The sequence below is a fragment of the Pleurodeles waltl genome, chromosome 8, assembly GCF_031143425.1.
Source record: "Pleurodeles waltl isolate 20211129_DDA chromosome 8, aPleWal1.hap1.20221129, whole genome shotgun sequence".
In the NCBI taxonomy this organism is placed as follows: Eukaryota; Metazoa; Chordata; class Amphibia; order Caudata; family Salamandridae; genus Pleurodeles; species Pleurodeles waltl.
The window spans coordinates 460,015,640-460,034,788 of record NC_090447.1 but is presented as its reverse complement, the minus strand read 5'-3'; the positions used below and the strand labels follow the sequence as shown (position 1 = coordinate 460,034,788).

The 19,149-nt window shown below is 40.5% G+C and overlaps 1 long non-coding RNA gene across 1 annotated transcript in view; it reads left to right on the top strand.

The window, feature by feature from the left end:
• The window catches only part of LOC138249113 (uncharacterized), a 33,454-nt gene extending 14,880 nt beyond the window's left edge, over positions 1-18,574 (top strand). Inside the window, exon 3 of the long non-coding RNA XR_011194723.1 lies at positions 18,216-18,574. This is a non-coding gene — a long non-coding RNA (uncharacterized lncRNA). The remainder of the gene's footprint in view (positions 1-18,215) is intronic.
• Positions 18,575-19,149: the final 575 nt, after the last annotated feature.

Sequence of the window (19,149 nt, the reverse complement as noted above, 5' to 3'; positions counted from 1 at the left end):
TACAGCATAAACCCTTACTATTTCTCCAAAGAAGGATCACTGGGGGCTCCGGTGATCTCCAGGGTTTCACTATATGTCTTTTTCAGATGGTTAGGCCAGTGCGGAGCAGTATCTTTCCCCATGACATGACAGACATTTTGCATATCTAATCAAATTGCATTTCAAATTGCATTTCAAAGAGGCTGGAGATGTCCACAGGATCAAACAGTGTGCAGAAAATCCCCCACCTCTTTCTGATACCCAGCACAGTTCAGTTTCAGACTTCTCCCCATTTGCCACAATCTCTGCAGTATATAATACTTATGATGGAGAATTGTATTAAGCAGTACCTTGTAGATATAGTTGCCTCTTAAGGGGCCGTAAGTGCAAACATCCATTCTTCATCATCAATATCACCCATAAATACTTCCCATTTTTCAGTGAGTACATGGAAAGTGTTGTGAGTGTTAATTGTGATTGACCAATAAAGTATAGATAACCAGTGTTTTAGGGCCACCCCAGTGTTAATTTGGCTTCTTGTGGAATGAATTCAGAACAGTCCTGCAGTAGAGCTGTGGGTGGTCCACAGGCATGTCTTAATTATGAATTTATAGAACTATGACCTTTCTAACCCAAACTATTTTCTTAATTCATCAAAGGATTTCATGTTATTGCCTGACATTGTGTACCTAAGTGGGATATGACCTGTATGTTCCATTCCTTGAACCCACTGTAGATTGTTTACCTGGGGCAACTAATTGCCAAACTACAGAGGAGTCTCATATGATACCTTGACAGTCTAACCTATTAATTTAAGGGCCTTTCAGCAGCAGTGAACAAATTTGTGGGTCACCAGAGGTGCGTCATCCAGCATTTCCACTCCCCATATAGAAAGCGTATTGAGAAGTGAGACCTCAGTGTCCATGATTCCCTTCAGTAAATAGGGTTGTTAATCGTTCCTCAGATCCAACCATTAGTCACCAAAAGTCGAGTTGCGAGGTAGTAGGACCATCATAGAGAAGCCACCATCAAATACTGTTTTACACCATTAGGAAAAGTCCACTCTTACCTTGCTAAATGAAAGACCTCAACAATCTGGTTACCGTAAGGAGAGTTGCAGATAGGTGGAAAGGATAATTTTGAAGATGATATAGAATTTTGAGGAGTAGGATCATTTCAATCAAAATTCGAATTTACCAATAAGGGACTCCATTAAAAAAGCAGACTTGCATTTTTATCAAATGCCATCTGCGCCTTTGTAGCCACATGGATGCCCAGATATTTGAAACTATGGCAGACAATAGGGGGCATATTTATACTCTGTTTGCGCCGGAATTGCGTCGTTTTTTTTTACGCAATTCCGACGCAAAACGAACTCCATATTTATACTTTGGCGTTAGACGCGTCTAGCGCCAAAGTCCATGGAGTTTGCGTCATTTTTTTGCGTGGACACCTACTTTGCGTTAATGATATGCAAGGTAGGCGTTCCCGTCTAAAAAATTGACTCCGAGGCATGTGCGCCGTATTTACACTCCCGGACAAAATTCACGCCCGGGAGTGGGCGGGTCAAAAAAAATGACGTTCAGCCGCTTTTGCGCCGTTTTTTAGTGCCTGGACAAGGCAGGCGTTAAGGGACCTGTGTGCTCGGAAGGAGCCCAGAGGTGCCCTCCCAAGCCCCCAGGGACACCCCCTGCCACCCTTGCCCACCCCAGGAGGACACCCAAGGCTGGAGGGACCCATCCCAGGGACATTAAGGTAAGTTCAGGTAAGTTTTTTATTTTTATTTTTTTGTGGCATAGGGGGGCCTGATTTGTGCCCCCCTACATGCCACTATGCCCAATGACCATGCCCAGGGGACAGAAGTCCCCTGGGCATGGCCATTGGGCAAGGGGGCATGACTCCTGTCTTTGCTAAGACAGGAGTCATTTCAATGGGGGTTGGGAGTCGAAAAAAATGGCGCAAATCGGGTTGAGGCGAAAAATTTGCCTCAGCCTGACTTGCCCCATTTTTTGGCGCCCAAGCTCCATATCCCCCTACGCCGGCGCTGCCTGGTGTACGTCGTTTTTTTTCACGCACACCAGGCAGCGCCGGCGGCTAACGCCATTGAATAAATACGGCGCCCACATGACGCTTCAGAATGGCGTTAGTCGGCGCTAATTTTTTTGACGCAAAACTGCGTTAGCGCAGTTTTGCATCAAAAAGTATAAATATGGCCCTAGGTATCTCCTCTTCCGTGCACCATAATGTGATCCCTCATGCATGTATAGTTATCTTAAATTGTATAACTATTTCTTGACCATGACAGAAAATTTAGACAGGTTCTTGTTTATCTTCTCTTTCTGGTTTTCAGCAAAAATGTAGAATCAGAAATGTAGAAAAATGAACATGTTGTACACAAAAAAATAATGTAATACTTTTAACCACACATTTTACAGTAATGCCTTCCACTTACAATAGTTGTTTGCAGTTAAGCTCCAACAGTAAAATAGTATGAAATGTAAGGAAAAACAAAACATCTACTGAATGCAAAACAAGTAGGCACTTATAATGTATACCCTTTGTGCATTCTGTTTTTTACATCCATAACACTGCACACCATTCTGAATATATCAACAGTGCCAGCCGCACTGGAATGAAGAAGAAGACAGCAGTGGTGGACATTATTCAAGGCACGCTGATGGAAGGACATCAGTGTATGGACCGGTCACTGTAGAGGAGGGGGGGGTAGAAGGAGCCTGATGGAGCTACAGAGGTTTGCCCCATAAAAGAGACCAAAATAAACTAACATATAGGAAAAATACAAAACAAGCTTTGTTAATGCATGTTGTAGCTGCAATTACATGCTGCAATTATTCAGCCTAAAGGAAGAAGCCATGAATAAATTTGCCTAGAAACGCCTGTTATTGGCCCCACACAGTGCATGCATAAGTTGGCTAGGTAAGCAGTGTTGATGGCCTCACAGAGTGTGTGCATCAATGGGCCTAGTAACAGGTGTCATTGGTCTCACAGAGTGAGTAGAAAATCAATCACAGACATTGCAGTCTGCTGAGCCCAGCAGGCCACCATCCTTGTGATTGTAGCCATTCGCAATGGGTCGCAAATTGCGACCTGCCTCATGAATATTTATGAGGTAGGTCCATTTGCGAGCCCTTGCGAATTGCTATATGAAACTCCTTGAGTTTCATACATTCCATTAGCGATTACTCTATTGCAATTTGCAAATAAATCGCAATTTGGTAATCGCTATTGGAATTAATGATACATCTGGCCCTTAATCTCAAAAGCAGATCATATGTATAAAAAAACAACACTGGTTGAACAAATCTTCCAAAGAATCTCTATTTAACCAAAGCATGGATCATTATGCATTCTAGAATTACAGTACAAATCAATAGCAAGAATAACTGCGCAATAAAAATAGCATACATTTAGATTCAGCAAAGAAACTACACCAACTGTTAATAATTAGCAAACATTTTTTGTGGGTCTCCTAGCTAACCTTCTGATTAGAATAGCATGTTTGGGCTTCATGCAATTTAGTCAACACAAATTAGGAAAACATCTAGCTATGGCACTATCAAAATTAGCGGTCGGTACCTAGAAACAAAAGACAAATTTCATCAAACAATAACATTTGATTAATACCTCTCCTTGGTATGGATCAGCAAGCTGCGACTGACTTCGTCAATTGGACATCTGTTCGGTTAGCATCAGCATCGGACCAAGAAAGGAAATGGTTCAGAACAGGGGACTCTAAGCTATCTGAACCATTTGCAAAGCATAGTCTAAGGATCGGCATCCATCATCAAAAGTCTAAGCAATACAGTTAGAGATAGAATTCTCTAGGTAAAGGAAATTAAGGCGAGTACACCTCATCTGTGGAGAAGGAAAATGGGAATAAGCCTCTCTTCCCTCAGTGCGGTCAGGTAAGTTAAAATCATCTAAACCTCTTCCCACGTTGCTATTGGTCAAAGAATCGTGCGTTTATATTTAGTCCAATGAAAGGAGAACTTCAAATCTAAGATAGAACTATACTGTCTTTCACATGTCAATGATTGGCTCCTCTTCTCCTGTTCCCATCATCAAACTCGTCAGGTAATAATTTTGTATCTCTCTGTTCTTCAGTCAGTGCATTCATTGTTAGCTCCTGGGAACATCGCTTTCTCACACACAACTTTACAATGTATCAATAGCTAATACAACATATTCTAGCAGCAGTTCTCATGAGAACTTTAAACATCTGCTAGCGTTTCGTCAACTCAGTCAAACAATGCAAGTATTAATTTATTTAAACAGCCATTTTATGTGAATTATTTAAACAGTGCAACTTAACATGAGGCTGTGCAACTAGGCCCAAGACCTCACTAACTTAAGGCCTACAATTAATTAAGCAAGTACATAATAAGTAATCATTAATATAACAGACTACTACATTAATCTAAAGATGAGCACATCAATTTGTTTTAATAGGCAATTAATAAGGACACTTCGTGATTACTAGCGGCCTCTCAAGTAGGCACATTTTCCAAGTCATGCATTATTTTCTATATTAATTCATTTTCTATGCAGATTTAACATTCAGGATACATGAATATTTATTAGTAAAAATTCAGCGTTCACAATCCCTCCTCTGATGACTAACACACTTACATCTTCACACACACATTTTTACTCCACTCAAGGTTGTCCTCCCTACGTCTTCTCTTTTTTAATTTTCCCTAAATAATTTTCCATTTTAATTTCTTCCCTCCTCTGATCATTTTTTGTTCTCTTTAATTTAATCACATGATACAATTTACATATTTCCCATGCTCCAAGTATGCAAATCGCAATTATCAATATCCCTTGTGTTACTTTCAATATTATCCCTTTTCCTAGATTGCAAAGCCAATTTCCCATGGAAGCAAATCCTTTGCCAACTTTTTCCCAAACTCCTGGTTCTTTCAGCTCTTTCAAATTAGCACTATTGTTAGTCAGGTTGTTATTCAAGCTTCTAATTTCTTTCCTATTATCAGGAATATCTGAGCAACAATGCTTCGAGTTCAACATTTTGCAAACTCTGCCAGCCTTTGCTAAAAGAATGTCTAACGCAAGGCGGTTCTGAAGAGTCATAGATCTTACCACAGCCATTTCTGTATCCATTAGGATCATGGCTCCTGAAAAATTTGTCAGCAGGTTATCCACAACAGTAGACAACTTCCAAATTTTCAATGAATTCAGGACAACTCGTACTGAAGGAATGATTGCTCCAAATATGTGTCCAACTATGCCAGAATATGATTCTTGCCTTTGTCTAACATGATGTAATTCAGTCATTTTAGGTAATTTACTCAAGTTCTCTATCTGAAATATCTTTGGAAAAATTAGCCCAAAGTAACATGTGCCATACCATTCTCTTGGAAGACGGTAATATGCATTTGATCCACAGATGTAATAAACTCCTGGAATTGCCGGATCCTGTCCTTTCAACATGAATGTCCATTTACTCTGAAACAAAAACACAAGTCTACATTCACTCGTTCCCACAAACAACGTATGAGTTCTAGATTAGGCCTATATACACAACGCTTTCCTACCTGTTGCACATCTAAAGCTAACCTTCCTTGTGTTTTTATGTGCCTATATGCATAATCATTTCTAAATGTCCTTTTCTCTAAGTCCTTTTCTAACTTCTCCTTTAATGCTTTTCTCCTGTCATCTGTCTGATCTAAGAAGCTATGTTCTATGGGTGTAAACTAGCATGTTAAATTGTTGCGGTGCGCGTAAGCTGTGCCAAATGTCAACGTAGGCTCAAAGAATCCTCTCACTAATTATATAGTGTTCTCCTTAGCTACTCTACTCAGGTGCTTAATTATAGGGACAAACGAAAATACAATATCGTAGTTGGAATAGAAATACTGGAGGTACTCCAGGTTATAGAATCTTGTTAGTAACTATTCCATAAGTAATGGGCAAACTATGATAAGTAACTCCTTCCTCGACTGATGAAAGAATATGCATGTAAACATAACAATCTCTTGCATCCATTGTTTCAACATACTCACTCAATAAGCAATAGAAAACGTTAGAAGAAAGTTCTCCTTGTGTGCCATCTACGTGCAGATATTTCTCATCTAACCTAAACTTCTCTACTTCTGTGAGTGTAGTAGTTGTCTCTAAAGCTAAGGTATGGTTCACTTAACTCTTGTCAAGAACAGTCATACCCACAATCAATACCAGGCACAATATCATGCACACAGTCGCCAAACCAATACTTATGTATTTACAGCACCTATGCTTCCTACCCTTCTGGCTAAGGTTACTCATGATCTGTAAAGAATCAGAAAGTAGAAGAGAAAAATTATAACTATGCAGCAAAAATCAAAAACAAATCGTCAATCTTATTTAGCAATTATTTATAGCTTTCAGTCTTTCTTCCAGGATCCTTTTTCAAAAATCTGTAATTTGTCAACATCAGTTTAGCTTAATTGATTTCCTTCAAGTGCCAAAATATTGACCTGGAATGTCTCGATCAAAACAAAAAGACAAAAATTCACTCTGCCATTCACTTGTTGTTGCTTATGTCCATTCATGACCAGCGTACCCTCGACTTGCAATTCTCTTTCTTTTAAATCTTCTATCTCCATTTAATTCTCCATCACTCATATCTCCTTTTCTTGTTGTGTCTACTTCTTCTTCAGTTGTTGTCACTGTAATTGCTTCTTTTCTATTTGCTTGTGACTTCGGCCCCTTATCTCCTTTCAGTGGACCTTTTGTAAATTATCTTTTCAGTGTCAGACTTGTAATTTCTCTTGTTTCTGCAGGATTTTCTCTTGATGGACCTGCAACTGATTCAGGATCTGCTCAACTCCTTTCCCCTCAGGGTCTGTCGTTTGCTCTGTTTTTCTCTCAAGACCACCTGCTTCTGGGAGAACCCTCTTCTGACTAGACTCTCCTGCTGCTTCAGTGGAGTTTCGTTCACTTTCACTTTCCTGTGGGTCTTCTCCTTTATCTCTCACAGGAGTGGCTAAACTGCTTTCAGTTTTCTCAGATTCAGTCTCAGTCTCTCCTTCTCCCCTCTCCAGTTCTGGAGTTGATCTGGACGTTGTCAGTACTCTCAACAACTCCTCCTCATTGTCCAATGGACACGGTACACTCCTCGTATGGCTTGCGTGGATCCATTTCGGAACTCCAGCATACTTCCCAGCTGAAATAGTGATCAGCACTACCTGGTAAGGACCCTTCCACTGAGGCTCCAAACGTGTCTTCTTCACGTGCTTTCTGATTACAACCCAATCACCTGCTCTCAGATTGTGTCCTTGATCTTGAGACGGTTGCAGTGTGGTAACTTCTACTTGATGAAAGAAAAAGCGAACCACATCAGCCAGACCTTTGCAGTAGTCCAATACCATATCATCTGTTATGTTCACAAGAGCATTTGCAGGAACCGCTGGCAACCTCATTGCTCTGCCCATGAGGATCTCATGCGGTGACAGTCCTGTCTTCCTTTCGGGTGTGTTCCTCATTGTCATCAAAAGTAACGGCAGTACATCGGGACAGTTCAGATTCGTGGATGCACACATTTTTGCCATTCTTGATTTCAAAGTACCATTCACCTGTTCGACAAGTCCTGATGCTTCAGGGCTGTAGCTAGAAAGCAACTTCTGCTCAATGTTTAAAGCTGAACATAGTAATTTAATTACTTCATTGTTGAAGTGACTTCCACTATCTGATTCTAAAGAGAACGGAAACCCAAACCGTGGTATCAGTTCCCTAAGCAGTAATTTTGCTACTGTAAGGCTGTCATTTCTTCATGTAGGGTAAGCTTCAATCCAATGGCTAAAGATGCAAACAATCACCAGCACATATCTCAAACCTCCACATACAGGTATCTCAATAAAATCCATCAGCATTCTGCTGAATGGACCTCCTGCTCTACCAATGTGGCTCAAATTGACCACTGTCCCTTTACCCACATACATTTGCTGACAAATGACGCAACAATGACAAACTGCTTCGGCAACCTGTCTAAACTCTGAATTTAACCAATGTTTCTTGAACACTCGAATCATAGCATCCCTCCCAACATGTTCTTGACCATGGTAATATCTAGCCATTTCAGTCAACAAACTATTCAGCAACACCAACTGTCCCTCTTCTGAAACCCACAGTTCATCTTCACATTGGACACATTTCAATTTAATCCATGTCTTTTTTCATCCCTTTCAACAATATCCTGCAATGTTTTCAATTCTTCCAAACTATCTATAACATGTAATGCATAACTTGGGCACATCTCGTCTTCATCCGATAACAGTTCCCATTTATCCTTGAATGATATACAGTTCAATGCACAAGACCTTGCAACTTGATCCGCATGTCCATTTCCCATGGACACAAAATCTTGTGATTTCAGGTGTGCACTACATTTCACCACAGCAATCTTCTCAGGCATTTGATTAGCGTGTAACAGTTCATGAATTCTCTCACCATTTTTGACTGGTGAACCTGTCTGTGACCACAACTGGCCAATATTATGGACTGTTCCAAATCTATACTGGCTGTTTGTATAGATGGTAACTTTAAGCTGTGCAGAAACATGGCATGCTCTAGTAAGGGCTACCAGTTCCGCCACTTGTGCAGAGTATACTCCTTGAAGCCAAGATGCTTCAAGTATACCAGAAATTGTGCACACGGCATATCTTGCTCTCAGTGTACCCATGTTGTCTCTTAAACAGGAACCATCAACAAAAATAATTAGGTCATTTTCCTCCAATTGGGTATCTCTAATATCAGGTCTCAGTTTTGTGCACAGATCAGTTACTTCAAGACAATCATGTTCAACTTCTTCCAATTTGTCTGTTTCGACATTTTATTTAGGGAGTAAAGTTGCTGCGTTAATCACTGTACACCTTTTCAATGACACATTTGGGGACCTCAGGATGCTCGTCTTGTAACGAGTCAGCCTAACACCTGTAAGGTACTGTGTTTTGGTTTGGGTAAGTAAAACTTCCATGGAGTGAGGAACCATAACACTCAGAGGGTATCCCATCACAATGCTCTCACTCTGAGTGAGGCTCAATCCAACCGCAGCTACTGAGGGCAGACAGCCTGGTAAAGATGCTGCAACTGGGCCCAAAGTAGCTGAAAAATATGCTATTGGGCAGTTTACACCACCATGGACTTGAGTCAAGACAGACAATGAACTTGCATCACGCTCATGACAAAACAACGTAAAGGGTTTTGTGTAATCAGGCATTCCCAAAGCTGGGGCATTGCACAGACTTTCTCTCAACTCCGAAAATTCTTTCATAGAAGCTTGATCTTACAAGAAGGGATCAGTAACGTCTTTGTGAGTCAGCTTCTGCAATGGCTTTGAAATGACTCAAAAGTTGGGAATCCACTGGCGACATTAGCTAACCATTCCCAAGAACATCCTGACATCTTTGTGTGGCTGGGGAATTTATTTGCAATATGGCTGTAACCCTTTCTCTGGATATTTTCCTAATTCCTTTCTCAATTAGGTGACCCAAATATTTCACTTCTTTCTGACAGTACTTTAATTTTGCTGGGGACACTTTTTGTCCATTCTTCCCCAAATGACTCAGTAAGGCAATCGCACCATACTTGCATGCTTCTCTCGTCTTTGAAGCGATTAACAAATCTTCAATGTACTGCACCAATGTCGACAGGAAAGACAGGACCAATGACTCCAAGGTCTCTTTCAAGATCTGATTAAAAATGGAAGGTGACTCTGAAACCCCTTGAGGAATTCTACACCAACAGTAGACTTGATCCCAAAAAACTGAAACAGAAAATAAATTGACTATCCTCATGAAGAGGTACAGAAAAGAATGCTTGTGACAGGTCTAATATGGTGAAACATTCAGCATCGCATGGGCTCAGAAACAATATCACTGCTGGATTTGGCACTACAGGCAACATTTAATTGCAATGTCATTTACTTTTCTGAAATCCTGAACAATTCGAAATTTCCCACAGGGCTTTCACAATCCCATTATCGATGAAATACACGGACTACTCAACACTTCTTTCAAAACTCCTCTGCATCCCCTGTTAGCTCCTGGGAACATCGTTTTCTTACACGCTAAACTTTAAAATGTATAAATAGCTAACACAGCATATTCTAGCAAGCAGTTCTCATGGGAACGTTAAACTTCTGCTAGCGTCTGGTCAACTCAGTGAAACAATGTAAGTATTTTTTTCTCTAAACAGCCATTTTATGTGAATTATTTAAACAGTGCAACTTAACATGAGGCTGTGCAACTAGGCCCAAGACCTTGCTAATTTAAGGTCTACAGTTAATAAAGCAAATACACAATAAGTAATCATTAATATAACAGACTACTACATTAATCTAAACACGAGCACATCAATTTGTTTTAAAAGGTAATTAATAAGGACACTTCGTGATTACTGGCGGCTACTCAAGTAGGCACATTTTCCAAGTTGTGCATTATTTTCTATATTAATTCATTTTCTATGCAGATTTAACATTCAGAACACATGAATATTTATTAGTAAAAATTCAGTGTTCACAATGGTCAGAAACTGAGCTGGTAAGCAAGCGCTGGATACCAGAAAGTACTGAACATAACAAAGCACAATGTAGGGAAGGGGCTAAAGGGGAACACAGATAACAAGTATGAATTGGTGTGAAGCAAACAGCAACAATATCTCACAGCAAATTGTTAGAAAAAGTCTACGCTTCAGAAATGGTAATAAATATTGCCTCCACCCATAACAACCTGGATGTGTACACAAAACCAAGAAGTGAATGCAACAGTGAGTCAGTTGGTTAGTAGTCTACATTTCCCAACCTATTCTGTTTCCACCGGTCTGTCCTCAAAAGTCTCCAGCCTCCATTATCCCCATGTTTGATCGGCCGTCTGTGATGAGTCCAATTCCTGATTGTTCTCCCTTCCCAAAGGAACAAGTGTTAGCACCAGGTTTCAAAGGGAAGTGCTTGTGAAATTTCTTAAGTAATCAAGCAGCTTAACAAAGTCTGCAGGCTCCCATGATCTGTCGGATGTATGGTAGTCCCTCCGAGTCACCAGATATTGTAATTGGCATTGATGTATATGTGAGGTTACAATATCCTGTATGTATTCTGGAGAGCTCTCTATCAGTACTGGAGAAGGATTGCTTACTACATAGTGACCTCAAACTTGCATGAACTACAGGGGGAAATTGCCAGAGTTTGGGGAGTGACAGTCATACTGCAGAAGTGCCCACCTTCTCTATTACAGAAGTAGGACCTACAGATCAGGGTAAGAAATTGGAGTGGGACCCTGGAACTTTGTGGTACAGAATGGCCATGGTCATCTTCTGGTATGCAGGTGTTTTTCTTTGGTGTCTGTCTGGTGTATGTCTATAAAGCATTATTATTGTGCTTTGACATGCAACAGATGTTTTATGGGCAGCTGTTTAGATTGTATGAAATCTCTGCTGAAGAATGGTGATTAAGGGAACTAAAGAAGGGACAAGTTCTTAACGAAGATTGTAGAGAAGTATTTTATGTAAACTCTGCCAGTGCCATCCATTGATACCAGCCATTTTGATGATCCATCAAAAAACATTGCAGGTGTTGTACTATGGATTGGTTCAATCAGCCAGCCCATTCATCTGTTTGTGGATGGTAACTGGTAGACTTGAAATGCCTGGCCACCACTCTTCTCATCAGTTCTTTCTAGAAACGAGCTGTGAATTGAGTTCCTCTATCCATGATGGTAGTTTCTAGAACTCCATGTAAGCTGAAGATGTGAATAAAGCATATACCTGCTAGTTCTGCCATGGGGAGATTTTTGAATGGAATGAAGTGTTCCATCTTAGTGAAGTAGTTCACAACTAGCAACAGTTTTGTGTAACCATTTGGTAGAGGTAATTCTATGATAAAGTCCACAGAGATCATGTTCAAGAGCTGTGTAAGTGTGGTGGGGGGAGTTGCAAGTCTCCTGTTACAGGGACATGTGAGCACATATGAACTATTTGGGTCTTTTTGACTAATCCTAGGGAATTAGAAACATTGAAAGTGAATACAGAAAGGATACAGGAGCAGTGTTAGTTATTTCAGTGACATCAGTCTGTCAAGAGATTGCATCAACCTAACCAAATCTATTTCTGGGGTGTAAGTTATGGTGCAGTCAAAGCTAAAAATGAATAAAGTTAATCAAAAACTAATGGAAGAAAGATACAGTAGATTCTCATGATATTAAGATGTGCCCCTTCCAGATAATCTCTCCACCGAGAGAAGGCTTCTTTGATTGCAAATAATTACCTGTTTTAGTTCATATAATTCTGTTCTATTTCTGAAATAATAAGCTACAATATAAAAGCCATTTGAATTTCATTGAAAAAACACTGCTTTTATTGCAAACAATGAAATGTCCGTTTTTACTACAAAAGCGAGGATTTCATTCTTATCGCTTGATACATTTTCTAGAATTCTCGAGAACATGTCCCAGAAGACCCCCTGGCATGATGTACTTAGTCAATGTACCAACATGAGACAGAGAACCCAGTGAACTGCAACCCACTGAGCATTACACAGTCCTGTGAGATTCACAGGAATGGCAAGTTGAACCAAAACGCTCTTTCACCATGAATAAACACTCAAGAACACTAGGAATATATTTCAAAGATTTATTAAATTGAAAATCCTTTCCCAGTGCTCACAATAGGAATTTTAGTAATAAAAATCATAATGTGACAGTAAAATTTGTCAATACGCAGAGCAACACAAAATATTGTAACATTATTACAGTAGTTTAGGGTTTCCTGCATTGATAACCCCAAATCCTCCCTTCCCTTGGTCTTCTAAACTGATCTTAGCACCAAAGGGGCCTACTAGAATTTCATAGTTGGCCTACACCTGCATAGCTTTTCCCAACCTCAGAAGCAGTGTTCATTGAGGAGACATCTGATGTTCACTGGATATACCTTCTCCATAGCTTTCAACAAGAAAATATGTTTACAGCTACTGTACAGTCCTTAGTTTTGAGTCCCTGGATTTATGTTCCCTTATATCTAATAATGTTTCATTCCAGTTTGTGTAGTCTGTCTAAATATTTTTTCATATTTTAAAAATAAAAACCCAATAAAAAGCATTTTACCTACTTATATTCTGTGAAACAGTGTTCACCGTTTGAAGACAATAACTGAAAAATCAAGATATCAGATTCAATTAAACTTTGTTGATTGTTTAAGAATATTTACTAGGAAACCAAAATAACAGATTAACAATATATGTGAGAGTTGAATTCTTATATTGCAATAAATCACATACCTCAATTGCACATTAGCATTTTAACCCATACTCCTGAATAAATTAACATATACAATTCAAAAAGGGGGATAATTAAAACCAAAAATATACGAGGATAATATCACCCCTGGAAAAATAATGAAGCCTACACTATGAACATATACATATTCTATGCAAAGATAAATGAAAAAACTAGGCCATATTGTCTTATTTTTATTTACACTATTGTAGCTTGGTGCAAAGAGACAAGACGTATCACAAAAGGAATTAAAACAGCACAAAGCAGACTGAGACAAAAAAAATAAAGTTTCTACGGACAAATCGTAGCAGTTTTAGATTGTTTCTTTTAAATTCACACTATGGTTTCTTATTGTCAAATATACAGCACTGAAAAACATAATGTACTGATGAACGTGAAGCCTTTATGAAGGTTTATGATTCTACAGATGTAGATGGTCATGTGGAAGCTCTACGCCTCCCAAAAATTGAAGATGTTCAACCCACAGGTGAGTATGGTGTCAAAGGTGTCATTGCTGATGTCGAAGACAAAGTTGAAGCATTTTGCATAAATGCCTCCGCCTTCCTCCCTTCACTTCTACACCCAAGAACATCACCAAGGGTGTACCCCAAGAATCCTCCCTCAGCCTAACCCTGTGCGGAATCTACATGACCCCCCTCACAGACTTCATCAGATCCTACGGACTCAATAAAGTTTCCTGCATCAATGACACTCAACTAATCCTCTCACTCACCAAAGACCCCCATAATGCCAAAGCCAGGTTCTGCAACACCATGATCAACGTAGCAACATGGATGAAAAACAGCTGCCTTAAACTAAACACCGCCAAAGGGAAGTCGTGATTCACAGCTGGTGGCCAGCAGAACCCGGACCAACACCCTCTCCATCAGACCACACACAAAGCCTCAGCATCATCCTCGACTGACATGGATCCATGAATCCACAAGCAAACTCTGTTGCCTCCTCCTGCTTCTGCATCCTCCATATGCTCTGCAGAATCTTCAAATGGATCCCTACCAACACCAGAAAGACAGTCAGACACGCCCTGGTCACCAGCCGCCTCCACTATGGCAACTCTTTCTATGCCAGCTACCTAAAGACTCTAGACTCTACAGAACACCGCAACCAGACTTATCCTCAACCTCCCCAAACATCACTCCACACCTCAGGAACCTCCACGGGCTCCTCATCCAGAAGAGATGGCAATTCAAAATCTTCAGACTCGCATTCAAGGCTCTCCACAACCTAGGGCCATCCTACATCAACTATCAACTGAGCTTTTATGTCCCAGCAAGACAACTATTCTCTGCCTCACTAATCTCACCAAACCTGTCACACACCTTCCGCATCCATTGCAGCCACAGCGGAGGCCACACCTGCTCCTACACAGCAGCCAAGTCCTGGAACAGCCTGCCCCTCCACCTCTGAAAAGCTCCTTCCCTGGTGGAGTTCAGAAGGAGACCAAGACGTGGTTTTACAGTGGGGACACAGCACCCTCAACCCCCAGATACCCATAGAGGTGATAGTGCTGTGCTTTACAAAAGCTATGAGTGGTTGCCTGATTGATTTGTTCTAGTCAAATATGAACCATTTCTTAAAAGTGTATAAGAGAAAATGAATGAGGCAGGTCCTGTAAGGAGTTTACAAACAAGGCCAGCCTTCAAAGGATTACAGGTGCCATGCAAAGTGATAGACTTACAAATGAATATGTGTCCTACTGAGTTAGCACAGGCAGATATGCTAATGAATGCAGGATTGTCCTTTGTCCAGAAGCTGAACTTGAAATTAAATTTTCAAACATGTTGAAAAGAAGTATTGTGCCTTTTTCATATCAATCTGAGGATATATCCTTTTGACAAACAAAGAAATTAAAAGCAATGATTGGTAAAGAGATTATTCCATGCAGGAGTCACATCTGTATTTTGTCTGTCTTGTTGTTAAATTATAGGGGAGCACAAGGCTGATTTGTTTATGGCAGTGGTACTCAAAGTACGGCCCGGGGGCTGCATGCTCCTGACCCTTACATGTGGCCCCCTGGTCAAGAGCAGCACTGGGTTGCTGCTTCGTCTACTCGCACAAACATTAGAATAATGTTAAATAAACAGAGAAGAGTTTATTTAAAGGCATATTGAAGTTAAAGAAAGGAAGTAACTAAGGTATCCTGCAACGCTTAACTTTAAAAACATCTTCATTTTAAAAGACATCTTGCAGCAAAAGTGTAAAAGTATGATAAAGTCTGTTCAAATTTAAAATAGTATAATTAACATGCAGAATCATTTCACCTTAGTATATCAGATTTTATCAGTGCATTGAGAAGTATTTTGTAAAAGTGTTAATTTTGAAACCTGAATTCAGAAACATTAATTCTTCCCCCACCCTTACAACAATGCCAACTGTGTACTAAGACGCAAGTCTGTTATTATGTGCACTCCTAGGGTGGCTTCGGTTTCTATTATACATGAATAACATTATAGTTTATTAAATCAAACACATGAGAAGGTTTTGTACAGCACACATCCTGAAGTCATGTATTTAAAGGTCTCCATATTTGATAATGAACAAAAAGGAGGGAAAGTGAAATAAAAAAATTGCTTAGGATCACACAGTTTGATTAAGTGAAGACTCCCATGTTTTTGGTTTCACATTGTGCAATTCAGACATTAGGGGCATATTTACAAGGGACTTGTGACGCCACTGCATCATTTGTTTTTGATGCAGTGGCAGCGCATTCAGTGCTCCATATTTACAAAGTGACGCATTAGACTTAATGCAGCACTTTCTCTGTCCTGCTTTGTAATTTACCTGCGCAACAACCAGCTACATCAGGTTACGGTAATCATATGTAAGGTAGGCATTACCACCTAAAATCCCATGCAGGACAGACACATCCATATTTACAAATCTTTAGGAAAGTTAGATATCGCTGCCAAATGACACTCAGAGTCTAAAATGAGTAAAAAGTCTTGCGCATCAGCAACCCAGGTGTAAAAATGACTCATTGGCACTGTTACATAAGCAGGACATACCTAAAACACTTTGGCAAGGTCAACTACACCACACAGCTACTTGTACTTTAGCTTGGAGCACCAAGAAGAAGATGGCCACCACCCCCATTCACACAGAGGCAGGGCAGAAGAAGGGAGCGGATATACCAGCAGAAGACTACCCTCAGGGAGCTCATCACCTACTATAGCATCAGGAAAGAGTCCATTGTCTAGCTCCTATAGTAGATTGCACTGAGGCTGAAGACACCATCACAGTGGTCCTCCAACATCCCTCAGCAGCCCAAGTTGATGGCAGTATTACACATGCTGGCATCCAGCTCACTCAAAACCACCACAGCCAGAGTGGCAGGAATATCACAGCCATCATTTTCTGCATTCCTCCCCTCCATCCTTGATGCCATCGTAAGCCTCACACCCCACTATCTCATGTTCCCCAACACACAGCAGAAACAACTGGAAAACAAGCAGGGCTTCTGTGCCATTGCTGAGTATCAACATGTGTTGGGGCCAATGGTCTGCATTCATGCGCAACTGGTGCCTCCTGATGCTACATCACACCTGTATCGAAAACGGAAGCACACATATTCCATCAATGTGCAGACCATAATAGACCATCTGGAGATGTTCATCAGTGTGCTGGCAAAGTACCTGGGAGTGCTAATGATGCATACATCTTCAGACATTCCATCATCAACGAGCATTTCCAGAAGAGGAGATATGGGAATGGCCTACTGGTTGGTAATTACATCTCAAGCACACAACTCGCCTCATTACAGCTATTCATGTTGCTTTAAATAGCCATATTTGGTTTGGGTGAATAAGGCAGTGTATATGTAGCAGGTGTACGCCTCATACTTGCAAAATAACACATGACACATATGCAATATAATCCTATATGTCACACATGTCAAGACCTGTTAAACCACTGTGGACCTCAAGTACAAGAAGCCTGTACTGCTGGGGTGTCCATTTCCATGATGCTCTGGTGAGGCAGATATCCCAATCATATATAGAAGGCAATGCAAATTCACTGTGTGTCTTTGGATGGCCTTATAGAATAGGGCAAAAGCAAGGCAGTGCTAAGTGATGTGTTACCTTACTCTGCATCAAAGATGTGTCACATGGGCCTTATTTTGAATTTAACCATGCAACACCTAAAGCATCTAATATATTTCCAGATGTACAAGGAAATGTACACCTAAAGCATGTAACACCTAAAGCAACTAATATATTTCCAGATGTACAAGGAAATGGGAAACTGCAAATATGAAAAAACATGTACCCCCCAGGAGGTGTAAGAAGGCTAAAATAACTTTATTTTACTCTTTCTTTGTGTGCTGTAATCTGCAGCAAGCATGCAAAGCGTCAAAAGCTTCCCTTGTTTGTACATGTGCAGGAAGGTTTCCCTTACGGCATAAGAACAATTGTGACCACAATGCATACACACATGTTCAATGGTGCAACGGTGCCTGCATTGGCGCATAGCAGCCCATTGTGCAGCAGCACAGGGGAAAACAGGAATGGACCACATCTCAAGGATACGATGCATCACTGCCCTTTTCCTTTGACACAGGGCAGCACAGCAATAAGCCTTGCAGCACTGCCCTGTGCCAATAACCTGGAAATATGCTCCATAAATTAGAAGTGTGAGAGAAGTGTCTGCTCAATGGCTAACTAACCATCCATACTATCAGTGAATCACCACGGTCATGGGATTGGCACTCATAAGTTAGACAAATAGTAAGTGTAACACAGAGGCCAGTAAACTTGTATGTGTAGTACAGAGTAAGTCATAATAAAACTGCATGTATGTCAAACAATGTCAGTACACCTCTTGTACTGTTTGAAAAGTGACTGAGGCATTCTGGACATAAAACCGTATGTAAAGGAATGTAGGCACAGCAACCATTATGAACATTGTCTGATTGTTCCCCTCCTGTCTTTACAGCTGACCAAGAATATAGCCTGCAGCCATGGGCCATGACCCCATATGCACACACCCAGACAGAGGCACAGTGCAACGACAATCATACCCTCAGCAGGACCCGGTCAGGGGGTCTGTAAAACTATCCTTGTCTGCTGCATTTTGCATGATATCTGTGTGCGTACCAATGTCCTATGGGATGACGAAAATGTGGACCATGAAGGCCCCGCTGAGGATGAAGAGCACGATGAAGACCAACATCAAAATGGTGTGAAAAGCAGGGAGACCAAATAGTTAACAATTTCTTCTCAGGTACATGAGACTATTCAAGCTAATAACATTTGTATGGACTACCTGACAAAATGGTAATAAAGTCTTCAATATTTTGGAACACTAACAATGTGTAAGCAATCTTAATTCCAAGTTACTGTAAACAACAAAAACATCAATTCATATCTGCTAATAATTGGCACACAACAAATGTATGTAGCAATGTGTAACAAACAGCGCTGGACAACATCTTGTAAACCAAAATTTGTGTCCATGCCAATGACCTGTGGCAAATGCAGGTCTGTTGGGAATATAGACATCAAACAATGATTCAAATGTGTCAAAGTTTGTACAGCACGTTAATGTTTTCTGTTGCAGTGTAATTAACATCAGATGACAAAACTCTTCCACAAATTTGTGTAAAAGTAAATATTGTCCAAATACTATGTCCATATTTAAAGGAAAATGACGGAGCGTGACACTGCGCCAAAATTGGCAGCACTGCGCTCCGTCGTTTTCACAAAGCAGGGATGCGCTGTATCTAATTGAATATGATGCACTCCTGTGTTGTCCCCTGCACTGGCGCTAAATTCAGCTGCCTACCGCCAACGCAGGTGTCCGTGCATGTCTGCGTTGAGGAGTTTGATTGTTTATGTGGGGGAAGGTGTCTTTTCCTGCACATAAACAA